We start from the raw sequence: 21,741 nt of genomic DNA, 5'->3' as shown, positions 1-21,741 counted from the left end.
TATACATTTTTCTATTCTGTGTGTCTTTATTCTATAGAACTGTTTCTCATCTATAGAAAATTGTAGGATTTTCTTTAATTTTCCAATCTTCCACTCTCATTTTATTGTACCACTTACTTCTTTCATATCTAAGTTTATATGTTTTCTTTCAATTTTTTCTTTTAAGTTAGTACTTTATCCCTGTGATTAGTTTTGTTTACATTACTTTGAAGTGAGTCTATTCCCACATACTTTTCCTTATTTATCATTTACCTTTCCTATCTGAAGTTTGTTGAATTTATTTAAATGATTCTCTCTCTCCCTTTCTTTATCTGTTTATTCCTGTCTTTTAACACCATTTTTCTTTTTTTTTTCTTTTTTTTTTAAAGGCAATTGGGATTAAGTGACTTGCCTAGGGTCACACAGCTAGTAAGTGTCAAGTGTTTGGTCTGAGGTCGGATTTGAACTCAAGTCCTCCTGACTTCAGGGCCAGTGCTCTATCCACTGAGCCACCTAGCTACCCCTTAACACCACTCTTTCAATTAAACATGTGGTTCAAAATCTTTTCTCCCCTCTTTTCTCCAATCTCTTATTTAAAGTAACATTCCTTTGTCATCATCATTTCCAAGAAGTTTTCCTTTGTTTTGTCTTTCTCTTTATTCATTTTTCCTTCTGTTCAATTTTGGGTTATACACTTACTTTTTCCTTCTTTATTTTCTCTGTTGCTTATGAAGGTAGAGTTTCTGGAGTACAATATTTCAACTATCTCCTCTATCCCATGTATATGCTATTGCATTTGTAGATCTTATCCCATCCTCTGTTTTTACTGCTACATTTCATTTTTAGAAATATTAAAATTCTATTTTATTAAAGAGAATGTTTGAACATTTAGAAAGGGAGAAAATAATGAGTACCAGCCAGCAAGGTCTATCAAGATTATTATGTGCCTCTTTGATATTCTTTGCCACTCCTTGTTTCTGACAATCACAAGCTTCCACACAGGAAGCATGGATAGAGAGGATATTCAGATATTGGCCTTCAACTCACTGCCTGCAGTATTCAGCTAATACTTTGAATAGGCGAGGCTAGGTCATCATCAGTGCTGACATTCCAGAGATGTTCATTGGGTCCGTACAAACCAGAGCCACAGTGTTCACCTTTTTGCTGACCCTCATGATTTTGTTAGGAAATTTTGAACTCATACTGATTATTACAAACAATGGTAATCCTTCTCATTTAGCTCATAGAGACCTATGCATATATAGTTGCATTGGTATCTTTTGCAAGTATCCTTTATGAAATTTATTACTTGGGATATACTGTCCAATATGCAGGACACTTTCTATCTTCAATTTTCGCTGTCACTGCTACGTGAGGTCCTGTGATTCCAGGGAGAAAAGGACCCAGGAATGGTTAGTAGTAGTGTACTACTTAAGTTCTTTGGGGTCTGGGTCCGTCCTTGCTCCTGGACCATGTTGCCATTTCCTGATGTTGGTTTAGTGGTTATCAGAAACTTCTGCCAAGTCTTCCTTTACTTCTTGAATACATTCAGCACGCTGTGTCCCTCTAGACTATGGTTTAAACAGACTATATGTTTGCTTTTCCACCCGTGCTCTGCTTGTGGCATCAGGCTCCTGGAACCTCTGGTCCCATGATCCTTTGCATTTCCAGGAGCAGAATTTCTTCCTGTCACTCTATTTCTCAGCAGACTTTGCACAAGCTCTTTTTTTGAGTCTGGGTGATCTAGGGCAGTCACTTACCTTGCTTCTGTGGTATTTGCATGAGAAGATATTCTAGAGCCACTTGAAGTCAATTTCCCCTGTTACAGACCTCTCTTCTTGTCCTGGGACTTTTTCCTCGGATAACTTCTCTGCAGCAATTGGCCACATCCCTCCTGCCTTCTATCCCTTTCATGGATGGCCAGATAAGCTGATAGATTCTGATAAGCAGAACATTTTGCTCACTTTGTGACAATGGACAGTGTCCATTGGATGAATTTACATCTATTGCCCACTTTTGGCAACATCCCCTTCTTCCATCTTCACTGATCCTTTGACTGCCTGAAGCAGCTCATCCACTTGCAGCACAAAGTCCTTCACGCAGGTAGATGTTGATGAACTGGACTGAGGCTCGCTGTTCCACCAAATCACTTTTCTAGCCTTTGTAGTGTTCCATCATACAGAGGTCCAGTGACTTTATGCAGAGGATGAGATTGAATGTTGGTCCTCCAAGTATTTCCCGCATTTCTCCATGTCCATTCCTGACCACTGCTGTGAAGTGGTAGTAGTATGCAGTACTTCAGACTCATACAATTCCTCCACAATGGGGCATGTGTGTCACACAAGAAATTTCTTAGCTTGGGGTAGTGAGGTACATGCATTGGTAGGAATATAGTATGAATTCCAATTTTAGCTGCTTTCAGCTCAAATGTCAATCTCTCCCCCTTCCCCATAAGCAGTTTATCCACAGGCAATCAGTCTCGCTTTGCCCTTGAAGGTTTCAAATCCTTTTAGAATAACCCATATTCAGTGAAAAGTCTAGTGACCATTTTCTAGATATCATCTTCTATTTCTGTCTCTCTAGGAATGCTGGGATGTGTCAGTGGTTCAACTAATCTACAGAAGACAGAAAGGACTTTACCTACCTCCTTGTATACTTGAGTAAGCTTTTCATATCTTCCCCAAATCGTCCATAGCACCACGTTGCCATTGTCAATATCTTTGTTCTCATCAGTGGATATGCCTGAAACTGGGTCCACTGTGATGCTGTAAGTCTGCTGCTAGTTGCCAATTATCTATTGATATAACACCAATTTACTAATTTCTTCTTTGTTTAAATTGAACACAGGAATACAACAAATGTGAATATTGATCACATAATCATATAACAGTTGTAATAGAACAGCTACTCTGGCTTGTAAAAGTTGCATCAGAAAATCTTGTGGTCCAATCAGAGCCTATGAAAGGAAAAAAATATTTAAAAAGAAAGAAAATTCTTGAATGAATTAATGAAAGGGGCTTTATTAAGTGCTTACTATGTGCCAGGTGGGCAGCTAAGTGGTGCAGTGGATAGAGCACCAGGCTTGGAGTCAGGAAAATCTGAGTTCAAATCCAGCCCCAGACACTAGCTGTGTGACCCTTAGCAAATCACTTAAACCCTATTTGCCTCAGTTCCTCATCTGTAAAATGGGGCACACTGGAGAAGGAAGTGGCAAACTAGTCCAGTATCTTTGCCAGGAAAACCCCATAGACAAAAGTCTGTGGGGTCATGTAGAGCTGGACACAACCGAACAACAACAATGTGCCAGGCATTGTGCTAAGTACTGAGCATAAAAAGGTAAGTAAGCAAGACAGTCCTTGCTCTTAAAAAGTTTACATTCTAATAAGGGATGACCACACACACACACACACACACACACACACACACACACACGAGTGGTGACCAGGAAGGGTTGTTTTGGAAAGGGAAGTCAGAGGAATGGTGATTGGTGTTCTAGGGGAAATGATTGATTGATTCTTTCTAGGAATGGTAGGCTTGATCTGGTTATAACTCTCAGAGCCAAAGTCAGAAAGAGAGGGAGGATATGGAGGGGTGGGAGAAGACAAGTAAAAGAGAAGGGTACATAGTATAACATGAAGACAGCAAGGACATCTTCAGTGGATCCCTATAGTGTGAGGGAATCTGAAGATAGAGATCTTGATTTAGTTCCCAAAAGGTAGAATGTAGGGTCCCCCTCATATGTAGAACTCCAGAAATTCTATCCTAGGTTTAAGACACTCTGTGGGTCAGTATTGTCTGAAAACCATAGCTCCCAAGTCTTCATTGACAAGTTTACTTTTACAAGTCAGCCAGTGGACACATTTGTTCATAGCTAGACATTTAATCAAATGGCATAGCAAACAATGTGATAAGAAAGGATCTCACTCTCACACATGCCCTGCACATATGGAGAACGCTTTCTCACAGATTTCTGTACTACCAATGGGTGGACACAAGTACAATTGACCAACGTGGAAGAAAAACAATCTACTTTTAGGTTTTAGCCAATTCATCAGAGACACATTTTATTGAGATGTCTCTTGAATTAGCTGTCTGACAGTCACTGATAAACTAAGAGATATATCCTTTCTCAGCTTTGTTAACAAAAAGATGTTCTTTCCTAATATGGTGGTACACACCTGTAATCCTGGCTACTGGGGAGGCTGACACTGCTGGACCTCTTGAGGTTAGGAGTTCTGAGCTACAGTGGCCTTAAGTGCATTGGGTGTCCGCATTAAGTCCAACTTTAATATGGAGATCCTGGTGGTGGTTAGGTTGCTTAAGGAAGGGAGAACCAGCCCAAGCTACATTCCTTTTATTAGTCTAATCATAGGTTCTGACTTCGGAGAATTTCATAAGCACTTAGTCTTGATATAGTCTTGATTCAAGACAGTCTGGGAAGATATGGCTAAGGGACAGGTATGGTCCGGGCAGCTCACACTTCTGACCCCTCCCCTCCTTCTTAGCCAAGAGTTGTTGATGTGCTTTGCTGATGTCATCATCACAGTAACCCAAAGTTACCAGAAGGCTCCAGGCAAGATGACATCTCTCCACTGGCCAACATTTTCCTGGTGCTTATTAGATTTAATTCATAATTCATATATTAAGTGCTATCTATGTTCAAGGCACAAAAACAAAATATTCCCTCCCCTCAAGGAGCTTATGTTCTACTGGGGGAGGTGTGACATGGTACATGTGTATCAGTAAATAAATACAATGTAATTTGAAGAGGGAGAGCACTGTGTAGAATCAGGAAAGACCTCAGATGGGAGGTGGTACCTGAGATGTGCTTTGAAGAAAGATAGGGAGGGATTCTATGCGGCAGAATCTAGGAGGAGGAAGGGCCATCCAAACATGGGGAGCCACTTGTGGAAAGACCCAGAGGCAGAAGGAGGAATGTTTTAAATGGGGGATAGCTAGCAGGCTACATTGATGAAAATAATGGATAGTGAGAAAAGGTAAATAATAAGAAATAAGGCTGGAACGAAGATGGGAGCCATATTGCAGAAAGCTTGGAATTCCAGATTGAGGCTTTATTTTTCATTTTAAGGAGTCATTGAAAATTTTTGAGTGAAAAGTTTTGCTTTAAGAATTTCAGTTTGGCAGCTATGTATAGGATGGATTGGAGAAGGGGAGACTATGAGGAAGGCCAATTAGGAGGCTATTACAATAGTCTAGGCTAGAGAGACATTAGGGCCTGAACTGGGGAGGGAGCTATGTGAATGGAGACAAAGAGACAGAAAGTAGAGAAGATGGGGAGTTAGAATCAACAAAACTTGGCAGCTGATTGAATATGGAGGTTGAGGGAGAAGAAAGATCTGCATGACTCATACATAACCTATATCAAACTGCTTACCATCTCAGGGAGGGTGGAGGTGAGGGAGGGAGAGAGAAAATTTGGAGCTCAATTTTTTTTTTACTTAAAAGTTTACTTTATTTTCAATCTTCTTCTATTTTACAATAAAACTTCAGTTACATTTTCACAATTTAAAATTTTCCAACTCTCTTCAGTCCCATCAAATTTCTTAGATTTCTGAAAAAAGTCAGAATTTTTACTAATTTTTGCACAGTCCCCTATACTAAAGTCTTTGATGCCACTTTCAGTGTTTGCAGCATAGGGATCACCTCTTAAGGGCCCTTTTCTTTTCCCAAAGAGGGGTGGTGATAATCCCAGACACACAATATAAAAACCAGGGATGTCTGTTTTTAGCTGAGCTAAAAAGGATTATCAGAACCTGATGGTGAGAGAATAAAACTGCAGACAATGGGCTCTTTTTTAAGTACACACATAGGTAGTATGATTCAATTTAACAGTGTTAATGATGAGTCAACTTGGCTGAAGACAGCCTCCTTTAATACGGTTACTGTTACCATTATGACCAACACTGTCATAAATTTAAAGATTGTTATTTCACATATTTTCTCATCTTCCTGGGAAAGAAAAAGGATCTTGAAGAAGAGATGTTGTTCTAGAAAATGTTAACTTCTGCAGAAGCTCTGGCAATTATGCAAATAATTCCTCTCATTTGTAATTTTCTGTCATGTATAACATCCCTCATAGTTCTCAGGAATGTATAAGAGAAAATTTTACTCTGTGTGCATATAGATATGGTTTGAATGTTTCCAGGTAACAAAAAATCTTTTTTTCTGAATTTTTGGAGTCTCAATATACTGGACTTCTCTATGAGGGTACTTTTTTACCCTTACAGTTTTATTCTCATTCAAAGTTGAATGGCAGGATTCAAGATCAAAAGAGGGAGACCATTTTGAATGAAAAAAAGACAAATATTGACTAGTTATAAAACTTATTCATGTACTTAATCAAATTTTTAAAAAAGTTTTACCAGAGACAGAAAAAACTGTTATCTCAAATTTCTCATCTCTAAAATAGATGGCACAAGAGTTTCTAGCAGAAATTATTAAAAATTTACATTATTTACCCTACATGATAAAAATTCCTTAATCCTTCTCATGATAAACAACAATATTAAATGCTCAGAAGTAATTTACATCACTGCTGAATTTTTCAAAATCTTGAAGAATATAAAACCCTCAAACAAATTAACACTACCCCTGTCCTCATTTGTAGTATAATTTGCAAATTACAAGGAAAGGTCTAATAGTGGTGGAACATAGGCTAGGATTTCAAAGCAAAAAGAGGCCCTGGAAATCATCTAATCTAATACCCTTATTTTAAGGATGTGCAAACTGAAGCCCAGGAGGTGAAATCACATGACCAGGGTCATATAGAGCAGAAATGGGAGAGCCAGTATTTGAACCTGAGTGTCTGTATCAGTTTTAGCCAGTGCCTTGGAGGCAATGGGCATTCAGGTGTGTTCACTTCAGGCTTAAAGGAAGATGACATGGTCTCTATCGTCAAGGAACTAAAAAATTAGTTACCTATGCAGAGTCTAAGGACAAACACTACTACCTCCCAAAGAAAATTTTTATTATATTTAGAAGTTTGTTTCTAAGGATGATCTGCAGGAAAGAATTCTCAATGTCTGCAATTCCAAATTACAGAATCTTAGTTATTAACTCATGTACAGAAAAACACATCTAGGCAAATTTTCCTACAAGTTCTGTAAATGAGTTCTTCAATATGTCTCAATGAAGACCATGCTTAGCAATATATTTTTTTGGCAGTGACTTTCAACAAAAGGCCAAAATGCAAAGATTGTTTTTGTGATAGGAATGTGCCAGACTGGCTCTTTTAATGTTTTATATCACATTTGAAGCTGCAATTTTTTTTAATACATTTTAGTGGTGGACAAAGAATTAGCATTTAATATGGATAAAAAAACCATCTCCAACACCCACACGTAAAACTTAGGTCAAGACACAGAAGCAGGGGCAGCTAGGTGGCGCAGTGGATAGAGTACCGGCCCTGAATTCAGGAGGACCTGAGTTCAAATCCAGCCTCAGACCAAACACTTGACACTTACTAGCTGTGTGACCCTGGGCAAGTCATTTAACACCAATTGCCTTAAACAAAAAGAAAGAAAGAAAGGCACAGAAGCAGATTAAGAGATATCAATTAAAAGTAAATCACAGCAAAGGACAAATGCCTTTAGAAAGGATTTGGCCATTTAAGATTGATTATCAGCAATTATATTTAAGAAATGTAGTCTAGTCTTTAGTTTTAGATGCTTCTAATATTCACAAATTTCAAATAAATATTAAACCCCCTTAAATTTAAATTCTTTTAAGTGACTGTATTAGTTAATGATACCTCAGCATTCTCCCCACGACCTCACTCCCCCTGAAAAATATCAGATACGTGTCAGAGTCATAATTTTCCTGATTTTGCTAGTAATATAAAGAAATCTCTTTTCAGAAGCTTCATGACTGAGAATAAATGCTAGGGAAAGGTTTAATTTAGGGAATGAGTATGTATAAATCTAGAAAAGAAAGCACAGATCAGGTAAACTAAGCCCTAGAGATAACAATGTGACTAGAAGCCAATTAAGTTGAGCAATTTCAAAAAATTATTTTCTATCCTTTGAGCAAAAAGTAAATCACAGGTGAGACATGGGACATAAAAGTAAAAAAAAAATCTTCTAGGAAAAGAGACTGGTTTTTAAGTTAATAGAAATGGCTGAAAGTGCAAAAGGGTATTTTGATCAAAATAGAGACTAGGAACCTCTATATTTACAGGGAAACATTAAACAGTCAAATTTGATTAGTGTTCACAATGCAAACAAAGCAATATGACTGAGTAAAATGAATAAAGAATTACTACTAATACTTATTAGTGTTTAGCTGTAGCAATAATGATCTTATAATTGTGTATTCATTAACATATTTTCTTAATGGTCAATGGAATATTGTGCTTTGTGACATAAAACTCTAAAGCATTTGTCTGCTTTCAATCTCTCTGTAACTGAACAAGTTCACTGTTTCAATGTGTCACAATAAAAAATTAAACACAGCTTTGCTCACTTCAAAGTCAGTCACTTTGTGAAAAGAAAAGCTGAAGAAAATACATAGCATTCTATATGAAAACACCTTATATCTTACTTAGATTAAGCCTATTTAAAGTTAAGTTTTGGGGAAAAAAAAACTTAGATCCTAATAAGATGCTGTAAAACCTACCTGGCTTATCTTTCACCAAAAAAATCTTCAAAAAACTAGATACCTCAAAAATTAATCTCCTTCATACATTATTAGCCAAACTAATTTCTCCTCTTTCTGACAGGTACAGCTCTCTCACCTGTGGAAGGCATGCTGTCCTAGCTAAATGAGAAATTCTGTCTATTGCTTCAAATGCACCAACCTTGTCAAAAACACTGGATGGGGTCATCAGACAAAACCTGATGTTCTGAATGATGGAATTGGTATGTCTCCAGCATCTTCTATCATGCTGCAGCCAATAGTGACCAGCCTGGTACAGTTCTGTCTCTGAGAACCTGCTCAGACGTTCATTATCCAAATAAGACATAAGCTTTTCAAAGCTGTCAGATAGGACAGGAAGTCAGGTCTTGCCATGAGTGGCACAAAGTTCTCTAGCAGAAAGGAATCCAACTTCTCCCTGACTCCCTCGATGTTTACACCAAAATCATCTAAGAGTCTCATAATTTCTGCACAATTTTCTAAGCAGATTTTGACTAAGAGAAAAGAGCAGCAGAGCTTCACCACTTTTATAAGTTGAACATACATGGCATCCTGCGGGATTTCATGAACAGCATTTGTTCTCAGTTCTATAGTTCCATAGTACATGAATTGTAGGACATGGCAGAAGCCTGTAGCAGTCAGACCTTTCAAATGGATTTTGTCCTGATCTTGCTCTCTCATGTCAGCTGGGAACATTTTCCTGAAGTAGTCACTCTGGGTAGCAAGGAGTGCTTTATGGGCCTGGAATTCATGATCTTCAATGACAAGTGTGACATCAAGAAGCAATCCCTCCTTATACAGTGCTCTGAACCCAGCAGAGAAACTGGTGTCATGGATGGAGGAATTAACCCTTCCACGTCCCCTGCCATGAATCACCTTCGTGGTCTCCGTATGGTTACGAGTGGACTGGCATCCACATCAGAAAAAGCACCTCAACCATTGGTATTAATTGGCATCCCCAGATTCGGCCGAAGAGGGAAGACCCAGGGCTGTCCAGGCCATGAAGACGGCTCCCTCCTCCTCCTCCTCCTCGCACCTCTAGAGGGGCTCCTCCCTCCAGGACAGGACCAGGGCACCTCGAGGAGGCCAGCGTGAGGAGAGCCTGCACGCTGGTTGCTGGCTGGCTGCAGCCCCCCGCCGTCCCTTCCTTTCCCCCTAGTCCAGGGCCAGTGCTGCCATCTTTCTTTCTGGAACTCAATTTAAAAAATGAATGTTAAAAATTGTCTTTACATGTCATTGGAAAAAAAATTTTAAAAAATACTATAAAAAAAACTAGATGACTAGGATAGTTGTGTCATTAACAGAAATGGGAAAAATTGGAGGAGGAATGGATTGGGGGTAGGGAAAGAAATATAATGAGTTCCATTTTGGACATGTAGACTTTGAAATGCAGGCCATTTGTAATACAAGACTAGAGTTCAGAATCTGGATATATCTGGATGGTTTTGGAGTTATCTACATAAAAATAATTGAATCTTTGGGATTAGATAATGTAAAACTTTGCTCGTTTTTTCCCCTAAGAAAAAAGGCTCCCAGTTTTGTTCTAGAACAACTTCACTCCAGGTTATCATGAAACAATATTAAATACTCACCATGGAATTAGCACTGCATCAGGTACCTTTGAGAGGGCTACCAAAGAAACAGAAGACAAAATCCTCGCTCTTATGGAGCTTATAGCCTAATTTGAATGCATAAGATATAAATACCCAGAAAATTCATTGAATTTGGATTCAAGATTCTCAATTTCAAATACCAGGTCAGGTGTGGTTAAGTGCATGTGAAATGTGGCACCAAATAATACCTCTTTTAGGCCGAGGGTGGAATTACTGCTTCCTTCCAGTAAATGTCCCACCTTCCTCCTACATTCCCACTTGACATTCTGTTGCTAAAAGGTTACTTTCTGAGGTGTCAGAAGGCAGGGTGTTGAAATGAGTTATTATTAATCAGCATTAGGAAGCAGGTGGGGGAAATACGTTATTGCTGGTCTTGTACAGCAATATGACTTATTAGAATTGTCTGACTTGGAGAAAGGGTGGAAAAATAAGCAAAAGGTGTAACCCATTTGCTTTATTCTTGTTATAGACAATGGAAAGAATGAAGGACTATATTCAAATTACTGGTATTTTTAAATGTCTGAGTACTTTAGAGGGAAAAGTGCTAAGAGATTTGAGATGCAGAACACAGAGGGGAAGAATTTCCCCAAGTTTCCTTTTGTCTTCTTTACCATTTAGTTTTCTTCTTTACCATTCAACCTCATGATTTTTTCCTCTTCAGTGCCAACAAACATTGGCCAGCCAATTTATTTATCTAAAAATGTCTGATTAGATTATTCTATTACAACCTTAAAAGGAATTTGAGACAGGTAGGATTCTTCTCAAACCCCTAAATCACTCCTCCCCCTGCCCACATTAACCAGTCAATCTTTCTGTTACTAAAAATGGTGTCACAATGTACTCATCCCTCTTCCTAATTTTCCTATTTCTTTTGAAGGCACCATCATCTTTCTGGTCACCTCTCTCTCTTTTTGTCTTTATCTCTGTCTCTCTGTCTCTGTCTGCCTGTCTGTCTGTCTGTGTCTCTCTCCCCCCATGTCCATCCCAGTTGCCGAGTTTTGTCAGTTCTAACATTTCTGGCATCAGTCTTCTCTCCACTCATGCAGCCGCTATTCTTGTTCACATTCTTCTTACCTCTCACTTTGACTATTGCAATAGCTTCCTAATCGGTTTACCTGCCCCAGATCTCTCCCTCCTCTAATACATTTTCCTCACAGATGCCAAATTGATATTCCTAAAGCCCAGATCTGACCATGGGCCATGTCATTTCCCTACTCAAGAGGCTCTAGAGGCTCCTTATGATCTGTAGCTAGACTATAAATTCATCTGTCACTTAAAGTCCCTTACAATGTGGTCCTTTCTGTCCTTTCCAGGATTATTGCACATTATTCCTCTTCATGTTCTCTATGTTCCAGTCACACTGGTCTATTTGCTGTTCTCATATAAGGCATTCCATCTCCTTTTGCTATGCATTTGCCCAGCCAGGGGTGGGGAACCTGCGGCCTCAGCCTCCAGGCCACATGTGGCCCTTTAGGTCCTCAAGTGTGGCCTTTTGACTGAATCCAAACTTCACAGAACAAATGCCCTTTACAAAAAGATTTGTTCTGTAAAACTTGAACTCAGTCAAAAGGCTGCACCCAAGGACCTGGAAGACCACATGTGGCCTTGAGGCTGCAGGTTCCCCACCTCTGACCCCCAGGCTATCTCTCATGCAAGGAATGTACTGGCTCTTCTTTACCTTAGAGTCCCTAGATTTTTTCCCAGGCTCAGGGGTTAAGTATCATCCAATTACTTTGCATATATTTTGTATATGCTTAGCTGTGTATATAGTATATTATGACACTCTCCCCTCCCTTCCCCACTCCCCATCCCCCCAATCTAAGCTCCTTTAAGGTATGGACTGTTTTCCATGTTTGTGTTTTTGTTCAGTAGTGCCTAGCTGTTGGAGTCTAGGGGTGGTGGGAACCCTGAACTCCAAGGGTACAGGGTGAGAGTCTGCCTCAAAAGAATTAAACCACTCAAGCCTTCTTTCAGTCCAAGTAGTGAGTTTATTGTAACATCAATAAAAGCAGGCCAGACTCCTAGTGAGTCTGCACTATTTGTGATGCCAATACAAGCAGGCCAGATTTTAAGAATCTGAGCAATTTATTCGGGGCAAGACTGATACTTTTATACAGAAAGACTGTGGTAAGATCTGGATGGGATTAAGGAGTGTCAAGTAAGCTAATTAAGTAATCTAGGTGGGCTGGGGTAGGCCAGATGTCTCAGGCAAATGCTAGGGATTGGGCCATGTGGGAAAGTCCAGGGCCTTTTAGGGGGTCCATCATTAGTGCCCCATCATAGCCAATGCCAAGTATGTCAGCGGTTCTTAAACTTTTTGGTCTCAGGACTCCTTTACACTGTTAAAATTTATTGAGAACCCCAAAGAACTTTTGTTTACAAGAGTTATCTATTGTTATTTACTGTATTATTATTTAAAATTGATAAAATTTTAAAATATTTCTTAATTCATTAAAAATAACAATAATAAACCCATTGAATGTTAACATAAATAGCATTTTTGAGAAAAATAACAATATTTTCTAAAACAAAATTAAGTGAGAAGAGTCCCATTGTTTTACATATTTTTCAAATCTCTTTAATGTCTGACAATAGAAAATAACTTGATTCTCATATCTGCTTCTGCATTCAATCTATTGTGATAAGTTACTTTGATTGAAGTATGTCAATCAATAAACAGTTAATCAACAAATAATTATTAAGTTCCTACTATGTGCCAGGCTCTTTATTAAGCCCCAGGGTTATAAAAAGAAGCAAAAGAAAGTTTCTGCCCTCACAATCTAATTGGGGAGATAACAAGCAAATGAATATGTACAAACAAGCTATGCACAGGACAAATAGGAAATAAATAAGAGAGAAAAGCCACTAGGAGGAGTTGGGAAAGGTCTCCTATAGAAGATGGGGTTTTGGTTGGGATTCAAGGGAAGCAGGAAAGACATTAGGTAGAGATGGGGAGGGAGAACATTCTGAGCATGAGGTACAGCCAGAAAAAAATGTCTAGAACTTTGAGATGGCATGTCTTGTTCAGGGAACAGCCAGGAGTACAGTGTCACCGGATCAAAGAGTATGTGGTGGAGAGTAAGGTGTAAGGAGACTGAAAAGGTAGGAGGGGGCTAGGTTATTAAGGGCTTTGGATGCCCTTCATTTTGTATTTGATCCTGGAGGCTATAAGGAGCTGATGGGGTTTATGGAGTAGGAAGGCTACATGATTGGACCTGAGCTTTAAGAAAACCACAGTAGTGGCTGAATGGAGGATGAATTGGAGTGGGGAGAGACTTAAGGCAGGCACACCCACCAACAGACTATTGCAGATTAAGGTATGAGGTGATGATGGCCTGCACCAAAGTGGTGGCAGACTCAGAGGAAAGAAGGGGATATGTTCAAGAGATGTTGCAAAGGATATAATTGGAAAAGTGATGAGTACTTTAATGTGCATAGTCTTTTAATGAGCAAATAAAGTTTTAGTATTATAAAAATAGTTTTGACTTTGCAAAGTCAAAGTGACTTTCCTGAAAGAGAATCAGGGGCCCCCAGAAATCACTAGAACATACCTTGAGAACTCTTTAGTAGGGAATCTATATAAAGCATACTTGTATCAGCCCGCCTAGTTGGCCTAAAATGGAGGGGCCCTGAGGGGCCTTTGGAGCATGTCCAGATTGTCTAACATGAAGACCATTATGTCCCACTCAAATGGGCAAGTGCAGGTCCCTTTGATCAGCTGCCTTAGTCTTTAAACTGGTAGGTCTAAAAAGCTTGCTTTTTCAGTCACTCTCTGTTGTTCTCTTTCTGGCTCAACGGGTGAAGATCACAATTCACCCATAGTAGGGACACAATGAATTGAACTGATGAGAAGGGAAGTACTTCCTTCCCCTGTTCTCTCTCTCTCTCTCTTTTACTTAGGCTTGAGAAATTTATCTGTTTTGGTTATTTTGTCTGTCCTTCTCACTTTTAGGTGCCTATGGTGAACCCTACTGGCCGGGAAATTGGAGCTATGGTGATGTCTGAGCCAGGATTCTAGGTGGGATGGTGCAGCCAGCCAGCCAAGCTGCCTGGGACTTGAGCCAGAGAGAAATTTTGGACTTGGAATTGGGACTGTGCTCTATAGGAACTTAACTAAGCTATAAACCAGATCCCCTTCCCCTCCCCAGAGCCTGAGGTGATACAAAGGGGCAGGGATTATGCCTCTCAAATGTTGGGGGAATAAGTTTGTATATTTGTGATTATATACCTTTGAGTAAGTATTTCTTTATAAAAACTAGTCCAGACTGAGTGGCTAAATGCAATGTGACTCAGGCAACCACCCTCTACAGTTATGGCAACAATATTGATGGGGGCTGGAGTCATTTGCAGAGAGCTTAGACAACCCCCAATTCCCTTAAGGGTACTGGAGAAGGGAAATGTCATATAATTGGCATTCAATGGAGGCTAGTGTAGTCTGTGTTATATTTGTTAAATGAATGAATGATTACCTATAGTGTTCTGGGAATTGACTTAAACACGGCACACCTGGCAATAGCTGATAAAGAACTTAGAAAAACAAAATTGAAAACAGTGCTTGATCTCAAAGAGTTCACATGCTAATAGTGGGAGACAATACATATAGAGGAGTGATGGCCAAGGAGGGATATTTTGCTTTGGAAAGTTAAAGAGATGGTGATTAGAGCTATAGCAGAGTAGAATGAAGTACTCTCACAGTCTAATCATCTGCATTCCTCAATAGAACTCTCTTTAGCCACTGATACTCTGCCTGGACACATTCCTCAATAGTTGTTGTTATTTGGTCATTTCAGTCCTGTCCAACTCTTCATGACCCAATTTGGGATTTTCTTGGCAATGATACTGGAGCTGTTTGCCATTTCCTTCTCCAGATCATTTTGCAGATGAAGAAACTGAGGCAAACGTAATTAAGTGACTTGCCCAGTGTCACATAGCTAGTAAGTATCTGAGGTCAAATTTGAACTCAGGTTTTCCTGATTCTAGATTCCAGGTCTGGTGCTTTATCTGCTGTACCACCTAGCTGCCCTCCTCAATGGTTAGCATATTCCTATCCTGTTATACTTTCCACATACTGATAATATGGAACTTTCAGCTATACAGACCCCACATTCCACACCTCTGTCTGCTTCCTTACTCTTTTCGCTGTCAAGCTTATTCCCCAAATGTCCCACTCCAGATCTACTCACCCCTTACAATGTGTTCTCTGGAATGTCCGTTGCATCATTAATAAACTTGCTTTCATTTTAAATCTTTTTCTTTCTGACTCTCTCCATCTTCTGGCTCTCACTGAGACCATATTCTCATCTGAAGATCAGCATCCTCGGCCACACCTTACAGTACTGGTTGTGCTTTCACTAATACCCCTTAATTCACCGGTTGAGGTGGAGGAGCCAGAATTCTCCTTGTTTCCCATTGACACTCAACCACCATCACAGAGTAAGGGGTGTATTTTGTAAATGTTTAACGACCAGTTCTCAACACACACACACACACACACACACACACACACACACACACACACACACACCCCACACATCACACCACACCTTTAAATTTAATTTGAATTATTAACATTTTCTCCATCACTTTCTTAAATCTAAACACTCAAAACAATAATCTAAGCCCTGAGCAACTGTCATTTTCAGAGGTAGAAATGCTGAAAATTTGACAATCTCATAAGCCAAGCAGTTAGGAGCTGGCTTCAGCACACACCTCTAATCTCTCCTCCTTTGAGGTTCATTCAATCTAAATTTACCACCCAGTCAAGATTCTAGTAGCTGTTATGAACTGACCCCTAGGACACTTTGTGCCCTTCCTAAGTGAGTTTGTTGCCTGGGTAACAGTCTTTCCACCTAACTCTTGCCTTCATACTGGGGAATTCAAACATCCATAAACTTGTAAAAACCTTAACTTCCTAGTTCCTCAGTCTGCTCAGTTCTCATGACCTAGTCCTCTATTTCATCTCAGTTACAATCAAATGCTCTTACTCTTGATCTTGCCATCGGTTACAAACTGAAATTTCCCTTTTAAAATTCCATCTTTCCCTCTACCTTACACCTTCTCACCCTGTTCTTTTTTCCTCATTGTGACCTACACTCCCTCTATCTCACAGTTCTTTCCCAGGTCATCATCCCTGCACTGTCTACAATCTCCTTCATTCCCTTTCTTGACAACTTTGGTGAATCAGTACAACTTGACATAATCCTTTATAAATAAATCCCTTGGTCCCTATCCTATTAAAGGTCATGCCTTGCCAAACTCTAACCTGGGATTGCTCCCATCACCTGCTATCTTCATTCCTTTTCATGTGCTGCTGAATAGAGCTGGAGAAAATCAGGAAACCATCCTGCCTTGGTCTACTACAACCTTATGTTACTACAATCTTAATTTAGCCCTCATTGCAGCAAGTCAATCCCTTTATATCTGCCTGATTTGTTTCATTATCCCACTCACCATAGTAACTATTTCCAAACCTTGTCATCCCTCTTCAAGCTTCCTATGGCACCACCTCTTTCCACTCTCTCAGCTGAAGACCTTGCCTAGAGGCAGCTAGGGGGTGCAGTACCTAGAGTGCCAGGCCTAGAGTGAGGAAACCTGACTATAATCTGGCCTTGGATACTTACTAACTGTGTAGCCCTGAGCAAGTCACTTAACCTCTGGCTGCCTCAACTGTAAATTAGGAATAGCAATAGCATCTTGGGTTGTTGTGAGGATCAAATTAAATGATAGTATGAAGCTTTTAGGGGCAGCTAGGTGCCTGGCCTGAAGTTAGGAGGACTCATCTTCCTGAGTTCAAACCTGGCCTCAGACACTTATTAGCTATGTGACCCTGGACAAGTCACTTAACCCTGTTTGCCTTGGTTTCTTCATCTGTAAAATGGGCTGGAGAAGGAGACGGCAAACCACTCTAGTATCTTTGCCAAGAAAACCCCAAATGAGGTCATGAAGAGTTGGACACAACTGAAAAATGACTAAACATGAGGCATTTCTCAAAGTGCCTGGCACATAGTCTGTGCTTAGTAAACACTAGTTCCTTCCTTTCCCTCCCTCATACTTTCATTCTTCTCCAGGCTATTTTCCTGACTCTCCTGGTCTTTCTCTGCAATCTCCAGGACCCTCTTCATCCTGAAAGCTTACTGCATCCCCTGGACTTCACACATTGGAAGTACTTTCTATTCTTGTGCCTTCTCTCTCTAATCGACTGGTTCCTCCCCAAACCATCTTTAAGGAGGAGGCCCAGGCCAGCTAGGTAGTCATTCCTCTCCAGACTGCACTCCTGACCCTCCTGGACTTTCTTTACAACGTCCTTGTACTCCAGGTACCTTCATCTCCCCCCTTCTCCCTTTTTCAGCTAGCTACCTTAGAATGTAAGGTCCTTGAGGTCAGGGACTGTCTTTCTTTTTGCTTGTCCAGTGCCTAGCACATATTTGTTGTTAAGTCTTTTCAGCAGTGTCCAACTTTTTGTCCCTCATGCCTGGAATGCTCTTCCTCTTCACCTCCATCTCCCCTCTTCCTACAGGACTCCACTTAAAGCCCTCCTACCAGAGGTTTTCACGGTCCCTTCCACTGCTAGCACCTTCCCTCTGAGATTGCCTTCCATTTACACCATACGGCCTTAGCTATTTGCATATTGTCTCCTTTGTTAGACTATGAGCTCCTCAAGGGCAGGAAGCAGGTTTTTGCTCCTCTTTGAATCCCCACTCCACAGTATCTGGCACATAATAAGTGTTTCCTGACTGATGCTAACTTTGCACAGCTCTGCCTCATTCGTATCCAATTCAGGAGCAATTCGAGATATCATTCTGGTGATATCATTGGTCCTTTTCAAGAATGAAGGAGGAACGACAACCACTCTTTCCAGGAGCAATGACAAAGTTGATTTCATTATTGTTCCAGAACTAGGAAGGGGTGGAGTAGAAAGGTCCAAATGTGCAGTGGCTTGGCAGCTGGTGAAGAGAACTGAGGTGGGGGGAAGAGTTGGGAGGGAGATAAGTGAAGGGACCTGGAGCCAGGAGGCAACCACCAATCAAGGTGGGGTGGGGAGAGGAAAAGGCCAGCCCAGGGTATAGAAGGTTAAGTCCTCCAGGACTTGGTTTCTCAACTCAATCACGGCAGCTGAGGAGACGCCTGTAGAATAGATTTTGAACCTCAGAGTGGCCTCGGAGTGCCTTTCAACTGCCTTTTCTTCTCTCCTTTATTCTCCAGTATTCAGGCCACTGCCAAATGCTGCTACTTTCTACTTTATTATATTGTTTCTACCTGATCCATTGTTCCTCTCACCAAACCAAATGTCTGTTTCAGACCCTGAGCCTTTCCACCCTGAGTTGTTAGCACTCTCTAGCCCTATGACCAATATAAAGTGGCAGTGTTGGGGAGAGCAACAGGGGAGTTCCTAATCAACCCGGATTTCCCAATTTTCCCGGATGTGGGCCATTGTTTGGAGGCAACTGAAGGGCACAGGAAATTACTGAATAACTGACTGGATCAAGGCTGCCCTAGCCTTCCTCATGGCACATAAAAACAAACTGGTCAAATTTTATATCATTCTCTGGGATTCCTTTTGCCTTGTTACTACTAGAATATATCCACATAGGTGGTTCTTCTCTTTGTTTTCCCCCAGAACAGTGATGCCGACCCATAGTGGCTTGAGAGAGCTGCTAATCTTATACAAGTTTCTAATATTGAGAGATTAGAAGATTTTGAATTCTGTTTCTTCTCAGTCTTCTTTGCTAGATCACCATACATATCATGATACCCACGAATTATGGGCGCACCCTAAGGCTCTGTCCTGGGCCTTCTTCTTTTCTCCCTCTGTGGTCTCTCAATTGGTGTTCTTATCAGCTCCCAAGGGGTTTCTTAACTATCTCTCTATAGATGACTCCCAGATCTATATACCTGCCCTTGTCTCTTTACTGAACTTTAGTCTCATATTCCCAACTGCCCTTGGGACATTTCAAACTGGATGTTCCTTAGGCATCTCCAATTCAATTTGTCCAAAACAGAACTCATCTTTTACTCCAACCCCACCCATCTTCTTTACTAATTTATTTCTGTTGAGGCTACTGCATATTTGTAATCATGCAGGCTTGCACCCTTCTCTGCTCCTCCTTCCTTCTTACCCCACACATCTAACCAGTTTGCCAAGGCTTGCCAATTCCACCTGCACTACATTTCTTACATATTTACCATTCTCTCCCCTTCCATAGCCTCTACCTTGTTCAGGCCTCAATGGAGGCCTGTTCCTCTTCCCTGTACTCTTGTAAAAGCCCTCTAATTGGTCTCCCTGCCTCAAGTCTCTATCTCTGCCATGCATCCTCTGGAACATGGCAGACCCAGTTATGTTATAGTTATATTGATAAAGCATAAGCGTGTGCTTTGGGTCACTTATTTGTTCAATGAACTTCTGTGGCTCCCTATCAAATATAAACTTTTCTGTTTCCAAGATGAATTGTGTTGAATGAATGGATATTGGACAGGAGTACTAAGTTGCAAGGAGACTTGTCTATTATTATTGATGTTCACTATTGCACCCCTTTGGCTTTTATTTTCTGTATCTGTATACTAAATTCTCTCCATTATCTTGATGTTGTTTGATTTTTCCCCTTTGAATTAGTCCCTAATTTTGGTCATTCTTACTATGGCTTGTATTGTGCTTGGTTAATGGTCCTGAGTCCACTATGTAATCGGGGCTGTCCCAAGTGGTATTTGTGGTGCTGTTTTACCCAGTGTGCTCTCTGTGGTCATTGGTGTACACAGGGGTCTCCTTTAATCAACAGGGGGGGATGTTAAGGGGTCCTCTGAACTTGCCTTTTCGAGTTGCTGTATTTTCCACAAACACTGGACCCAGAGCTTACAGAAGGCCCTGAATGTATCAAGGATGAAGCCCCCTCAGCTGACATAATTTGTTGTTTGCACCCCAAGCTGGATTCTCTGTATGTCCTTGGGAGACAAGACAGGTAGCAGCCAGTCTGTACCAGGCTGGAAAAATGCTTGTTCATCTGGGGTCCTTTGCAAGTAAGCAGACCATCCTATCTTCATAGTCTAGTGATTCCCAAGGGAAAAGAGCGCACTTTTGCCATCATCTTGCTTCTCCCCTTCTGGAGGGGTTTTGTCCTTCTCCCCACCTTTTCTGTACCTTTTGCCTCCCATACCACGCCCCTTCCTATTTTCTCCTCCTTCTATTGTACTGTCATAAATATGCAAACTTCTGTAAGGACTGTGAACTCTTTGGGTTCCACATGCATATTCATTTCTCTTGTGATAAACCTGGTTTTCACATAAGTCTTGTGATATTGTGATTGTCTGTTGACAATCTTAACAATTTGACTCCAGTCTAGCTTTCTAGGCTTATTATATATTATTCCCTTATGTCAACTCTTTTGTCTAGGCAAATTGGCTTTCTTGCTACTTCTTCACACACAAGATTCCATTTCCTATTTCCAGGTCTTTATTTAGAAGCAGAAATGGTAGACTTTAGGGGCAGCTAGGTAGTGCAGTGGATACAGCACCAGCCCTGAAGTCAGGAGGACCTGAGTTCAAATCCGGCCTCAGACCAAACACTTGACACTAGCTGTGTGACCCTGGGCAAGTCATTTAACCCCAATTGCCTTAAAAAAAAAAAAAGAAATGGTAGACTTCTAGTAATGTGGGGGGGGTAGAAAGTGAAAGTTGGTAAGCCAGGGGGCTAGTAGGGGCCCCCACACTTGTCTGTGTAACATTAATTCCCAAGTCCTAGTCACAACCCAGGGGGGAGGATAGGAGGGAAGCAGGAGGAAGGTGCATGTCTTCCTATGTGTACCAGCCTTTGAACAAATGGCATATAAACAGGCCAGTAATACAATGATTACAACAGCTTTATTTCAATAGCAACTTTTAGAGACTAGGTGAACAGAAATGTAAAACTTTAAAGAGACAGCCTGCCTTAGTGGTGCAGGCTACAATTCCTGTCACTTGGGGAGCTGGAAGTGGGGTGGAGCTGAAGCAGGTGAATCTCTTGAGCTTGGAAGTTCTCAGCTTTTGGGCTAAGCTGTATCCACATTAAGTTTAGCATCAATATAATGAGTTCCTGGTAGTGGGGAAGGGCAGTGTTAGGGTATGGGGTGTTGAAAGTGTTTGCCTAAGGAGGGATGAACCTGTTTCATGTTGAAAATAGAGCAGGTCAAACTCTCCAGAGCCTATCAGAGGTGGGATTAGGTACATAAGTAGCGTCCTTCCCCACCTCCCCGTTTCCCCATTACAGCCTGGGATAGGTAGAACCCAATCTTCAAAAATAAATTTTTTTTAAAGAGAGATGAGCTTTGGAATAAGTGCTCTCACCGGGAGGGAGAGAGGAAATGGAATCCTTCTCTTGTATCTATCTGTTGGGATAGATTCAGCAAAATCAGTATTCATCTAGACGTTTCTCTTGGCCAGTGGGATCTGCTGCTGACCTCATAGCTGTAACTCTATAGGTTTCAGGCAGTTTCTGGAAAGACTGTGGCCAGGATCCCTGTGACCAAAC

General features: G+C 40.7%; 1 pseudogene; it reads right to left on the bottom strand.

The window, feature by feature from the left end:
* Positions 1–7,771: 7,771 nt before the first annotated feature.
* LOC114037058 lies at positions 7,772–9,500 on the bottom strand (annotated as a pseudogene).
* Between the last annotated feature and the right edge of the window lie 12,241 nt (positions 9,501–21,741).

The sequence above is a fragment of the Vombatus ursinus genome, unplaced genomic scaffold, assembly GCF_900497805.2.
Source record: "Vombatus ursinus unplaced genomic scaffold, bare-nosed wombat genome assembly UNPS02010219.1, whole genome shotgun sequence".
NCBI classification, from domain to species: domain Eukaryota; kingdom Metazoa; phylum Chordata; class Mammalia; order Diprotodontia; family Vombatidae; genus Vombatus; species Vombatus ursinus.
This window is presented reverse-complemented; position numbering and strand designations above follow the sequence as displayed.